Below are 14,197 nucleotides of genomic sequence, written 5' to 3' on the forward strand. Positions count from 1 at the left end.
AGACAGTGGTGGAGGCCAAGTCATTGGATGATTTTAACGTGGAGATTAGTACAGGTGCCGGGGTTATGGGGAGAGGACTGGAGAATGGGGTTGAGAGGGAAAAATAGACCCACCATGATTGAATGGCGGAGTAGACTCGATGGGCCGAATGGCCTCATCCTGCATTCCAACACTTTTTAATTCCCATCCAATCCAACTCAAACTGTAAAATAGGAGTGAGAGAAACAAAGAACCAGTTGATAGGTTCTAGGAGCAGAATGTGGCCCATCAAGTCTACTCTGCCATTCAACCATGACTGATCTATCTTTTCCTAGGCCAAAGCAGGGCCAGAAGCAGATGACCAAGGAAGGGTGGAGCCCACAATGGCCCATTGTTGGCTGGGGAAGCAGGGGTACAAGTTCCTAAACTCGTCCCGTATTATCTCCTTTACGCTTTGCTCCTCACACCTTAAAGCAAGTCCATCCCCGATCACTACACGACAAAAGCTTTTCATTGTACCTCGGTACACGTGACAATCAACTAAACAAAACTAAACTCCTCCCTCAGTCCTACTAATTCTACTGTTTTGCTTGCACTGTTATGGTGTGGTTACTGAGCATAAGTTTAATTTAGTTTAGTTTACAGATACAGTGCGGAAACAGGCCATTCGGCCCACCGAGTCCGCGCCGCCCAGCGATCCCCGCACATTAACACTATCCCAGCACATTAACGCTATCCTACACACACTAGGGACAATTTTTATTTATTTTTTTACATTTACCCAGTCAATTAACCTACAAATCTGCACGTCTTTGGAGTGCGGGAGGAAACCGAAGATCTCGGAGAAAACCCACGCAGGTCACGGGGAGAACGTACAAACTCCGTACAGACGGCGCCCGTAGTCAGGATCGAACCTGAGTCTCCGGCGCTGCATTCGCTGTAAGGCAGCAACTCTACCACCGCGCCACCGTGCAGTTTAGTTTACAGATACAGTGCGGAAACAGGCCATTCGGCCCACCGAGTCCGCAACGCCCAGCGATCCCCGCACACTAACACCACCCTTCACACAATAGGGACGATTTTACATTTACACCAAGCCGATTAACCTACAAACCTGTACGCCTTTGGAGTGTGGGAGGGAAACGAAGATCTAGGAGATCTCGATGGAGAAAGCCCACGCAGGTCACGGGGAGAACGTGCAAACTCCGTACAGACAGCACCCGTAGTCAGGATCTCTGGCGCTGTAAGGCAGTAGCTCTACCGCTGCGCCACCGTGCCGCCCCAAACTGATGATTTATTGTGTTATGGATTATTTTGGATTATTGCACATTTATTAGTTTTATTGTTGCCTCAATCTGCCAATAAAACCACAGCCAAGAGGAATCTCTTTGTTCCAGCCCCAGTATATTTGATAATTAAACAGTCTTGAATCTTGCCCTTTGCACCGCAACATCAATAATGAATAAAGATCCATCATCTATACCAGGGCCGTTTTTACAGCATTATGGGCCCCCGGGCAAAGCAGTGTACTGGGGCCCCTACCGTTACTCTCCCCCCCCCCCCCCACTTTCCCTACCAGCCCCCTCGGCGTAAAGCACTTACCGAAAAGCACTTAGCGATGGACGTAGGGTGCTACATTGTTGCGAAAATCACTTACAGATCGCTGTGAGAAGCACGTAGTGACCGAAAATATTGCGAAAAAAGCACTTATTGAACCTACATTTTAAAAGTAGTATTTATTTATTGCAAGTCACTTAACATACACAGATCAGCATGGGGCCCCATGCTCGTGGGCCCCCGGGCAAGTGCCCATCAGGCCCATGCGTTAAGACGGCCCTGATCTATACACTAAAACACTCGTTTGTTTGTTTGTTTGTTCCTGAACTACAGCCAAAACGGTACACGGTAGCGCGACAATTCTAGGCCCACCTTACTCACCGTCGTCCCTTTGGTGCTAATGGAACCAGTTTCATTGAAATCGGTGTTATATTTTTAAAGTTATTCACATTTTAAAGTTTAAATCTATCTCCTAGGGAGGGAGGGGGGAGGTAGGAAGGGGGGGGGGAGGGAGGGGGGGAGGAGGGAGGATAAGGGGGGTTGAGGGGGATGGAGAGGGGGGGAGGGGAAGGGGGAGGGGGGTTGAGGGAGGGGGAGGAGAGGGTGCTGCACCAATACAGGAGAGGTTTGGGCCCAAAGGGTCCACTTGGTCTAGTCAGACATAAAATTAAGAATTGACCACGAGGGGATTGAAAGGACAGGAACTTTGATGGGAAAGGTATGGACCAAACGTGGGCAAATGGGACTAGCCTAGATGGGGCATTTGGTCGGCATGGATGAGTTCTCCCCTTTTCTCTCCTCCCCCCCCCCCCTTTCCACCGATATTCCTTCCTCTGACTTCACAATTCACACTTCTTCTATCCTTATCTCACTCCTTTTGTCTTGGCAAGAACGGGAAGGCAGATTACTCTCTGAATGGCATCTAGCTTGTCTAGTCCTTTTATGATTTTATACGTCTCTATAAGATCCCCTCTCATCCTTCTAAACTGCAGTGAATACAAACCCAGCCTTTCCAATCTTTCCTCATATGACATTCCCTCCATCCCGGGGATTAACCTCGTGAACGTACGCTGCACTGCCTCAGTAGCAAGGACGTCCTTCCTCAAATTAGGAGACCAAAACTGTGACCACAATCTTATTACTTGTGTAGAAAGGAACTGCAGGGGGCGGCACACTGGTGCAGCGATAGAGTTATAGACAATAGACAATAGACAATAGGTGCAGGAGTAGGCCATTCGGCTCTTCGAGCCAGCACCGCCATTCAATGTGATCATGGCTGATCATTCTCAATCAGTACCCCGTTCCTGCCTTCTCCCCATACCCCCTGACTCCGCTACCATTAAGAGCTCTATCCAGCTCTCTCTTGAATGCATTCAGAGAATTGGCCTCCACTGCCTTCTGAGGCAGAGAATTCCACAGATTCACAACTCTCTGGCTGAAAAAGTTTTTCCTCATCTCAGTTCTAAATGGCCTACCCCTTATTCTTAAACTGTGGCCCCTTGTTCTGGACTCCCCCTTACAGCACCAGAGACCCAGGTTCGATCCTGACCTCGGGTGCTGTCTGTGCTGAGTTTGTACCATCTCCCCGTGACCCACGTAGGGTGCCATAAGGTCATAAGGTCATAAGGAATAGGAGTGGAATTAGTCCATTTGGCCCATCAAGTCTACTCAGCCATTCAACCATGGCTGATCTATCTCTCCCCTCCTAACCCCATTCTCCTGCCCTCTCCCCATAACCTCTGACACCCGTACTGATCAAGAATCTATCCGTCTCTGCCTTAAAAACATCCACTGACTTGGCCTCCACAGCCTTCTGTGGCAATGAATTTGGCTGATTCACCACCCTCTGACTAAAGAAGTTTCTCCTCATCTCCTTCCTACAAGAACGTCCTTTAATGCTTTCCTCCCACACTCCAAAAGACGGACAGGTTTGTAGGTTAATGGGCTTCAGTAAAAATTGTGAAATAGTCCCAAGTGTGTAGGACAGTGCTGGTGTACAGGGAGTCGGAGTGGACTCGACGGGCCGAAGGGCCTGTATCAACGCTGTATCTCCAAACTAAACTAAACAAATAATGAAACTCATAGCACTCTTAATGACTGCCCTCATGTCAGAGATATTAATGATTATCTCATTCATTGTGGCTGTGACCTTGATCCGTATCCATGCTTTATCCACACATTGTTTGGTTTCCCAGGCGATTTATCAACCTACTGTTTGATTTTCCCGGTGCATTCTAATACTTTACAAAGCTACATATTACCAATTGGACTCGATGAGACCAATCAATAACTCAATGCTCACCATTCCCCACTTGTTTTGCACTTTAGTTTAGTTTAGTTTCGAGATACAAAGCGTAAACAAGCCCTTCGGCCCACCGAGTCCGCACCAACCAGCGATCCCCGCACATTATCACACGATGCTTTCAAGAGAGAGCTAGATAGAGCTCTTAAAGATAGCGGAGTCAGGGGGGTATGGGGAGAAGGCAGAAACGGGGTACTGATTATGAATGATCAGCCATGATTACATTGAAGGGCCGAATGGCCTACTCATGCACCTGAAGAAGGGTCTGAAGAAGGGTCTCGACCCGAAACGTCACCCATTCCTTCTCTCCCGAGATGCTGCCCGACCTGCTGAGTTACACCAGCACTTTGTGAATCAATACCTTCGATTTGTACCAGCATCTGCAGTTATTTTCTAATACTCCTGCACCTATTGTCTATTGTCTATTGCCTATCCTACACGCACTAGGGTCAATTTACATTTACACCCGGCCAATTAACCTAAAAAACCTGCACGTCTTTGGAGTGTGGGTGGAAACCGAAGATTCCGGAGAAAACCCACACAGGTCACCGGGAAAACTCCGTCCAGACAGCACCCATAGCCAGGATCGAACCGATGTCTCTGGCGCTGTAAGACAGCAACTCTACCGCTATGCCACCGTGATGCCCTCCGTCTCTCATATTGTAAAAGGACAGCTAAATCTAGGCTATAAGAAGTGTCCTGACCCGAAACATCATCAACCCATGTCCTCCAGAGATGCAGCCTGACCCGCTGAGTTACTCCAGCACTTTGTGTCCCATATGGTTCTGTCGGCGATTTTTCCGGTTTAAGCCTTTTATTGAAATTCACTCCTGGGATCTGACCATTGTTGACAAACGAGCATATCTTGCATTGAATCGTGTAGCCTTTATCTGTGTACACCGTGGACGGCAAAGATACTCGAGGAGCAAGATGAACCACTCCGTCTAAATCACCTATACTGAAGTGTAGTACGCAAAGGAGCGTAACGGCCGCCATTTTAGTAAGCAAAACCCGCCGTTCGCGATGCCTCTAGCAGTGTAATCAGTGTTTTGGGGGGAACAGTATGTGTGATGATACCATAAAAATGCAGAATATACCTCATCTATCAATTCACAGATTTTTGTTATTTTTCTTTTAAATGTTTCTGCGAGTTTCTCCCTACTAAAATGGCGCCGTGACGTGCTACGGTTTTTACGGTCAAGCGGTCTATCTTGCTCTGCTCCGTTATCTTTGGTGGACGGCTCGATTGTACCGGTCCACCACCGATTTTCCGGCACCCTTGGTTCCAGCGCCTTGCCGGATTAACACGGTGGCGCAGCGGTAGAGTTGCTGCCTTACAGCGAATGCAGCGCCGGAGATTCAGGTTCGATCCTGACTACGGGCGCCGTCTGTACGGAGTTTGTACGTTCTCCCCGTGACCTGCGTGGGTTTTCTCCGAGATCTTCGGTTTCCTCCCACACTCCAAAGACGTACAGGTATGTAGGTTAATTGGCTGGGCAAATGTAAAAATTGTCCCTACTGTGTGTAGGGCAGTGTTAATGTGCAGGAATCGCTGGGCGGCGCGGACTCGGTGGGCCGAAGGGCCTGTTTCCGCGCTGTATCTCTAAATCTAAAAAAAAAATCTATCCGTTCTGCCGGACCAACGGAGGTCACGGCTGGAGGTACCGGAACGTTCCGCCTGGGCCGATGTGGGGACGACGACCGAGATACCGGCCCGCAAAGTCGGCCTCGGATGTCGGCCATGGGAACGGATCTGCCGGCTCCGGCCAGTTTTAATGTTCGGAGTGTCAAGACTGAAGAAGGGTCTCATCCCGAAACGTCACCCATTCCTTCTATCCAGAGATGCTGCCTGTCCCGCTGAGTTTCTCCGGCCCGGAGCCCCGGCCGCAGATTCGACCCGCCGATCGGCCACGGAAGTCCCGATGAGATCGAGATCGGCCGCCTCACCCGGCCTTGACACCACATTTTCGAGGGAGGGGGACTTCCAGGAGGGATCCTGAAAGGATAGCGTGTGGCACTAGTAAACTAAACTAATCTAAGCTAAATGTCCTTTTAGCAAGACAATAGACAGTAGTTGAACATGTAACATTCTAACCCTTCTTCAGCAGTAGGCTTCACAGTAGAATGAAATGGTGTCAGAGAAACAGCCGTGATGTTTTAATAGCTGCAACTGTGGGAGTTTGATATAGAGAGAATGAAAGGATGTCTTCATAAGACGTTGAACTGAATGGTATCATTGTTGGAAATCATAGCTTGGTTTTAATGTTCGGAGTGTCAAGACTGAAGAAGAGTCTCGTCCCGAAACGTCACCCATTCCTTCTGTCCAGAGATGCTGCCTGTCCTGCTGAGTTTCTCCGGCATTTTGTGTCAACTCTCATCTTTAGTTTAGGTTAGAGATACAGCGGGGAAACAGGGCTGCCGACCAGCGATCCCCGCACGCTAACCCTATCCTGCACACTCGGACAATTTACTATTTTATCGAAGCCAGTTTAACCTACAAACCTGTACGTCATTGGAGTGTGGCAGGAAACCGGAGATCCCGGAGAAATTCCACACAGGTCAATAGACAATAGACAATAGACAATAGGTGCAGGAGTAGGCCATTCGGCCCTTCGAGCCAGCACCGCCATTCAATGTGATCATGGCTGATCATCCTCCATCAGTACCCCGTTCCTGCCTTCTCCCCATACCCCCTGACTCCGCTATCCTTAAGAGCTCTATCTAGCTCTCTCTTGAATGCATTCAGAGAATTGGCCTCCACTGCCTTCTGAGGCAGAGAATTCCACAGATTTACGACTCTCTGTCGTGGGGAGAACGTACAAACTCCGTACATACGGCGCCCGCAGTCAGGATCGAACCCGGGTCTCTGGCGCTGTAAGGCAACAGCTCTAGTGCTGTGTCACTGTGCCGCCCTTTCTCGACTTTAGTCTTTAGCGATATAGCGTGGAAAACAGGCCCTTCGGCCCACTAACCAGCAATCATCCCAGTGCAATAACACTATCCAACACACTAGGGACAATTTACAATTTTCACCGAAGCTAATTAACCTACAAACCTGTACATCTTGTGGATGTTTTTTTTACTCTAGTGAGAGTCTAGGATAAGAGGCCATAGCCTCAGAATAAAAGGAAATACCTTTAGAAAGCAGAGGAGGAGGAATTTCATTTTTAGTTTAGTTTAGAGATACAGCGTGGAATCAGGCCCTTCGGCCCACCAAGTCCGTACCAATCAGCGATCCCCGCACATTAACACTATCCTACACACACACTAGGGACAGTTTTTACACCAAGCCAATTTACCTACAAACCTGTACATCTTTGGAGTGTGGGAGGAAACTGAAGATCTTGGAGAAAACCTACGCAGGTCACGGGGAGAACGTACAAACTCCGCACAGAAAGCACCCGTAGTCGGAATCGAACCCGGGTCTCCGGGGCTGCAAGCGCTGTAGGGCAGCAACTCTACCGCTGCGCCACCGTGGCCGCCCATATAGTAGGGTGGTGAATCTGTGGAATTCAATGACACTGCGAAGGCCAAGTTATTGGTTATTTTTAAAGCAGGGATTCTTGATTAATAAGGGTGTCAAAGGTTATAGGGAGAAGGCAGGAGATTGGGGTTGAGGGGGGAAGATACATCAGCCATGATTGAATGGCGGAGTAGACTCGATGGGCCGAATGGCTTCATTCTGCTCTGGTGACTTTTGAAGTTGGTCGGCATGGGCAAGGTGGGCCGAAGGGCCTGCTTCCATGCTGTGGAGCTCTGTGGCTCTATGACACTCGTGACACTCACTCACTTGCTGAAAGTCTGCACTGTGACATCCGATGTTCAACGCCACCTTTACCTTGAAGCACCTTCTCTGTTGCTCTGTTGACAGATGCCGCCTGCTCTGATGACCACTTCTAGCTTTTAATTTCAGATTTCAGCAGCAGTGTTTATTTTTGTGTTCATTTACAGACGGGAGAATTATTTGGCCTTTAAACAAAGCATTTCCAACGTCACGAGACATACTGCAAAAGCAAATATTCACAACTGCAGCGGCACAGTGGCACAGCTTATAGGGATGGTGCCTCACAACGCCAGAGACCCAGGTTCCATCCCTGTCCCCGGGTGCTGTCTGTGTGGAGTTTGCACGTTCAGCGGGGGTTTCGTCCGGGTGCTCCGGTTTCCTCCCACATCCCAAAGACGAGCGGACCTGTAGGTTAATTGGCCGCTGTGCATTGCCCCCAGTGCGCAGGGAATAGAAGAGAAAGTGGGATAACATCGTGTGAACGCGTGATCGATGAACAGTGTGGACTTGTGTCGGAAGGAACTGCAGATGCTGGTTTAAATCAAAGGTAGACACAAAATGCTGGGGTAACTCAGCGTGTCAGGCAGCATCTCTGGAGAGAAGGATTGGGTGACGTTTCGGGAAGAAGGGTCTCGACCCGAAACGTCACCCATTCCTTCTCTCTAGAGATGCTGCCTGTCCCGCTGAGTTACTCCAGCATTTTGTGTCTATCTTCGACAGTGTGGACTTGATGGGCCAAAGGGCCTGTTTTCAAGCTGTTTCTCTTAACTCTCAACAACCCAGTAACATTACGGAGATATGAGATCTAAATAAGTGCATAGAAACATAGAAAATAGGTGCAGGAGTAGGTCATTCGGCCCTTCGAGCCTGCACCGCCATTCAATATGATCATTGCTGATCAAGACTGATGCACTAGGACACCCAGATCTCGTTGTAAGATCTCAGCGATAGATCTCACCTGAGAACTGACTGTGTCAAAGGAGAACTGACTGTGTCATAGCTCTTGGGTGCTAGTGGAATCAAAGAATATGGGGAGAAGGTCCACGATGGCCTCTTGAAATAACCACTGGTAAAACTTAAAAAAATTATTTGTTTTTCGGTCCAAGAAAGTGCATTGAGAAAAGCTTCAAGCTTTATGAAGGCAAGAAGGAAATCTATCGATGGTCCATGGCATAACATGCTGAATAATATAGACAATAGACAATGGACAATAGGTGCAGGAGGAGGCCATTCGGCCCTTCGAACCAGCACCGCCGTTCAATGTGATCATGGCTGATCATTCTCAATCAGTACCCCGTTCCTGCCTTCTCCCCATACCCCCTGACTCCGCTATCCTTAAGAGCTCTATCCAGCTCTCTCTCGAATTCATTCAGAGAATTGGCCTCCACTGCCTTCTGAGGCAGAGAATTCCACAGATTCACAACTCTCTGACTGAAAAAGTTTTTCCTCATCTCCGTTCTAAATGGCCTACCCCTTATTCTTAAACTGTGGCCCCTGGTTCTGGACTCCCCCAACACTGGGAACATGTTTCCTGCCTCGAACGTGTCTAACCCCTTAATAATCTTATACGTTTCGATAAGATATGGGGCCCTTTTGCTAAAATCCTGTAGGAGCACTCAGAGAAATTGGTCCAAAAGGACACAAGAATTTAAGGGGCCACCACTTGCAAGGCACTGTGCGGTTTCCGGCTAATTTGTTTCAGTGTAGTTTATAGTTCAGAGATGGAAATCATCACTTCACTCCATGCTGACTAGCGATCACCTGCACACCAGTTCTATATCACCTGAACACCACTGGCCATATCTTCCCATCCCCTCCCCTCTCGGCGTTCTGCAGAGACCGTTCCCTCCGCAACTCCCTTCCTACCCAAACCACCCCAACCCCGGGCACTTAACGTCGACTTCTCCAACTTCAGATAGCTCCTCTGTCCCTCCCTTCCCCTCCTCCTTCCCAGATCTCCCTCTATCTTCCTGTTTCCACCTATATCCTTCCTTTGTCCCACCCCCGACATCAGTCTGAAGAAGGGTCTCGACCCGAAACGTCACCCATTCCTTCTCTCCCGAGATGCTGCCTGACCTGCTGAGTTACTCCAGCATTTTGTGAATACACCAGTTCTATCCTACACACTTGGGGCAATTTGCAGTGGTCTACATACCTGCATACCTGCATGTCTTTTGGGATGTGGGAGGGAGTGACCCAGGTCCTTGTTTGTGCTGGTGGCTTCTCTTCTATTCCTTCATGTGCTTTAAGTGGGGCAGCGATAGAGCTGCTGCCTTACAGCGTCAGAGACCAGGGTTCGATCCTGACCACGGGTGCTGTCTGTACGGAGTTTGTACGTTCTCCCCTTACCATACCCCAAAAATATGGTAATATTTTATTTTAATGTTAGTTAAGTTGCTGTTCAAATTTCAATGACTGTTTGTGTGAGTGAGTCCTCTTCTATCATATCATATCATATCATATATATACAGCCGGAAACAGGCCTTTTCGGCCCTCCAGGTCCGTGCCGCCCAGTGATCCCCGCACATTAACACTATCCTACACCCACTAGGGACAATTTTCACATTTACCCAGCCAATTAACCTACAGAAATGGTAGACTACTATTTGTATCTTTTTTTCCAACTAAGCTGTTGTCACCAAAGTTCTAAATTTATTCTGTGGCACGGTGGCGCAGCGGTAGAGTTGCTGCCTTACAGCGAATGCAGCGCCGGAGACTCAAGTTCGATCCCGACTACGGGCGCCGTCTGTACGGAGTTTGTACGTTCTCCCCGTGACCTGCGTGGGTTTTCTCCGAGATCTTCGGTTTCCTCCCACACTCCAAAGAAGTACAGGTTTGTAGGTTAACTGACTGGGTAAATGTTAAAACATTGTCCCCAGTGTGTGTGGGGTAGTGTTAATGCGCGGGGATCGCTGGGCGGTGCGGACTCGGTGGGCCGAAGGGCCTGTTTCCGCGCTGTATCTCTAAATCTAAAAAATCTAAATCCCTGTGACCACGTGGGTTTTTCCCCAGTTGCCCCGGTTTCATCCCACACTCCAACGACGTTTAAGCTGGTAGGTTAATTGGCTTCGGTAAAGATTGTAAACTGTTACTAGTGGTGTAGGATAGTGTTAGTGTACGGGGACCGGTGGTCGGCGCGTTCTAGGTGAGCCCGTAGGGCCTGTTTCCGCGCTATATCTCTAAACAAAAGTAAACTAAACTAAGTTTGGAAAGCGGACACAAAATTCTGGAGTAACTCGGTGGGACAGGCAGCATCTCTGGAGGGAATTCTCTGCCACAGAGGGCAGTGGAAGCCAAATCACTGGATGGATTTAAGAGAGAGTTAGATAGAGCTCTGGGGGCTAGTGGAATCAAGGGATATGGGGAGAAGGCAGGCACGGGTTACTGATTGTGGACGATCAGCCATGATCACAATGACTGGCGGTGCTGGCTCGAAGGGCCGAATGGCCTCCCCCTGCACCTATTTTCTACGTTTTTATGTTTCTATGGGAAGGAATGGATGACGTTTCGTGTCGAGACCCTTCTTCAGACCCAAACCTCGACTCGAAACGTCACCCATTCCTTATCTTCAGGGATGCTGCCTGTCCCGCTGAATTACTCCAGCATTTTGGCTCCATCGTCGGTTTAAACCAGCGTTTGCAGTTCCTTCCGAAACTAAACTTGGCGTGTAATGAATGGATCGTCGTGGGAGTGGGTGGGGTGGAGAAAAGCAGGAGGTTTGTGAGTGGTAATTTCATTAATTAATGAGAGCCAAACAAAAGGGAGGCCATCTGCATTAAACATCAAGGTTATTGTTGCACTGATACTGGCAGCTGCTGGACAGATATATTTTACAAGTCTCCGGGATATGAACCGTGGCAAAATACCAAACGCTCAACACAAATTAGAGACAGCTGTACAGGCAAGTGCAAGTCATCTGGCGACATACTCTAAATGTCCGAGGGAACATTTGCACATCATGCAATCATAGACAAAGGCTACACAGTGTGTGACTATCTGGCCTGTTGTGCTTTAGCTGGCTACGAAGACCCCTGTCCCACTCAGGCGATTTTTTGGGCGACTGCAGGCTGTCACCACACAGTTGCCGGGGTGTCGCCCGTACGGTCGAGAGTCGTCTCCAAATAGTCGTAGCGTTTTTCTGGATTTGGCGCTGGATTTTCAGAATGTTGAAACATTTTCGGCGGCAGTGGGTTTGACGCCAATGATCGTAGCTTGACGTCTCCTGACGTAGGCGCTGTCGTAGGTTGTCGCCAGGTTGGCGCCAGGTGACGTAGCTTGTCGCTGGTGCTGACTTCGGTGAATTCCATTGGCGACCACCTACGTCAACCGGCGACTGGTACCGGCGTCAAAACCGGAGGCCAAAATGACGTGAATTGTCTTCACTTGTCGCCGACACGGTCGTAACTTGTCGCGGGTAGACGTAGGTTGACCTCGGTTGTCGTAGGTTGTCGCCTGCGTGGCCGTGGGTTGTCGTAGGGGCGGTCGTAGGTGGACGTCCTAGGTCGCGACGATTGGGTCGCCGGTTGTCGGTAGCTTGCCGTAGCTTGACGTCGACTAGGTGGTAGGTTGTTGTAGCTTGTCGAGGACATTGTCGTGGGGGGGGGGGCGTCCCCAGTCGCAGGTTTTTTCGCCGACCTTCTACGACTCTGAAATCGCCGGCAGTCAATTTTTTTTCCCCCGAGACCCTTCTTCAGACTGAGAGTCGGGGGAGAGAGAGAGACATAGAGATATGCGAGGGAAAGGTGTGAAGACGACAGATCCAAAGGGAATCTGAAGAAGGTTCTCTCTCCGAAACGTCACCCATTCCTTCTCTCCAGAGACGCTGCCTGTCTCCCGCTGAGTTGCTCCAGCTTTTTGTGTCTATCTTCAGTTTAAACCAGCATCAGCAGTTCCTTCCTGCACAATTAGCACCTTGATCTTGTTGGGAGCCTACAGCAGCAACGTTGAAGAAGAGGCAGCAGTGGGGGACATCGGCAGCATCTGCCAGGACTAGGGCCTTTAAGGCCAAGGTAAGACTTCCTACTATTTAGACGTTTGAATCTTGAAAGGCACAAGATGGTGCCAGAAACATGGCGACTCTTTACCTCAGAGAAGTCTACTATTCTGACACTACAATGGTTAGACTTTTGTACTTATGTATGATTAGGGTTGCCAACTGTAGCACTCCCAAATATGGGACAAGGTGACATCACCGCCCCGCGCCCCGCGCCCCTCGTGACCTCACCCAGCCAGTGGCAGCACCAATGGCGGCCGCCCAGGCCGGAAAGCGGGTTGCTATGCAACCTCTGTTAGGCGGTGCCCGGGCCTACGCTGTCTGGAAGGTAGGCATAGATTTTAACTAGCACCTGCAGTTTTTTTCCCACTACACTGTCCAGGCCTACAGCGCTCCTCGGGCAAAATACGGGACAAGGGCAGTCCCGTACGGGACAAGCTAATTTAGCCCAAAATACGGGATGTCCCGGCTAATACGGGACAGTTGGCAACCCTCTGTAATGATTGTGCTTATTTTTAGTTTAGTTTAGAGACACAGTGTGGAAACAGGCCCTTTGGCCCACCGAGTCCTCACCAAACATTGATCACCTGTAAACTAGTTCTGGCCTACACACCATTTTGATAGAAGCTAATTAACCTCCATCTTTGGAGTGTTGGAGGAAACCAGAGAGCCCGGGAGAAAACCCAGGTGGTCACGGGGAGAACGTACAAACTCTGTACAGACGGCACCCGTAGTCAGGATCGATGCCGGGTCTCTGGCGCTGTGAGGCAGCAACTCTCCCACTGTGCTGCCCTCTATGCCACTGTTCTGCCCAGATCAATGGTCGGCGTGGACTCAGTTGGCAATGGGCTAGCTATGATTTTACCAGATTGTATTTAGAACATAGAATTTCACTGTAACTTGGTACCTGCGACAATAAAGTATTGAGTCATTGTCAAGCGAGACATTGTTGTTCACAAGGTCATAAGGAACAGGAGTAGAATTTGGCCATTCTGCCCATCAAGTCTACGCCGCCATTCAATCATGGCTGATTTATCTCTCCCTCCTAGCCCCATGGGGAGAAGGCAGGAACGGGATACTGATTGAGAATGATCAGGCATGATCACATTGAATGGCGGTGCTGGCTCGAAGGGCTGAATGGGGGGGGGGGGGTCCAGTCGCCGGTTTTTTCGCCGACCTGCTACGACTATGAAATCGCCGGCAGTTCATTTTTTTTCCCGAGACCCTTCTTCAGACTGAGAGTCGGGGGAGAGAGAGAGACATAGAGATATGCGAGGGAAAGGTGTGAAAACGACAGATCCAAAGGGAATCTGAAGAAGGTTCTCCCTCCGAAACGTCACCCATTCCTTCTCTCCAGAGACGCTGCCTGTGCCCCGCTGAGTTGCTCCAGCTTTTTGTGTCTATCTTCAGTTTGAACCAGCATCAGCAGTTCCATCCCGCACAATTAGCACCTTGATCTTGTTGGGAGCCTACAGGAGCAACGTTGAAGAAGAGGCAGCAGTGGAGGACATCGGCAGCATCTGCCAGGACTAGGGCCTTTAAGGCCAAGGTAAGACTTTCTACTATTAAGACGTTTGAATCT

This window comes from Rhinoraja longicauda, chromosome 7, assembly GCF_053455715.1.
Source record: "Rhinoraja longicauda isolate Sanriku21f chromosome 7, sRhiLon1.1, whole genome shotgun sequence".
Classification (NCBI taxonomy): Eukaryota; Metazoa; Chordata; class Chondrichthyes; order Rajiformes; family Arhynchobatidae; genus Rhinoraja; species Rhinoraja longicauda.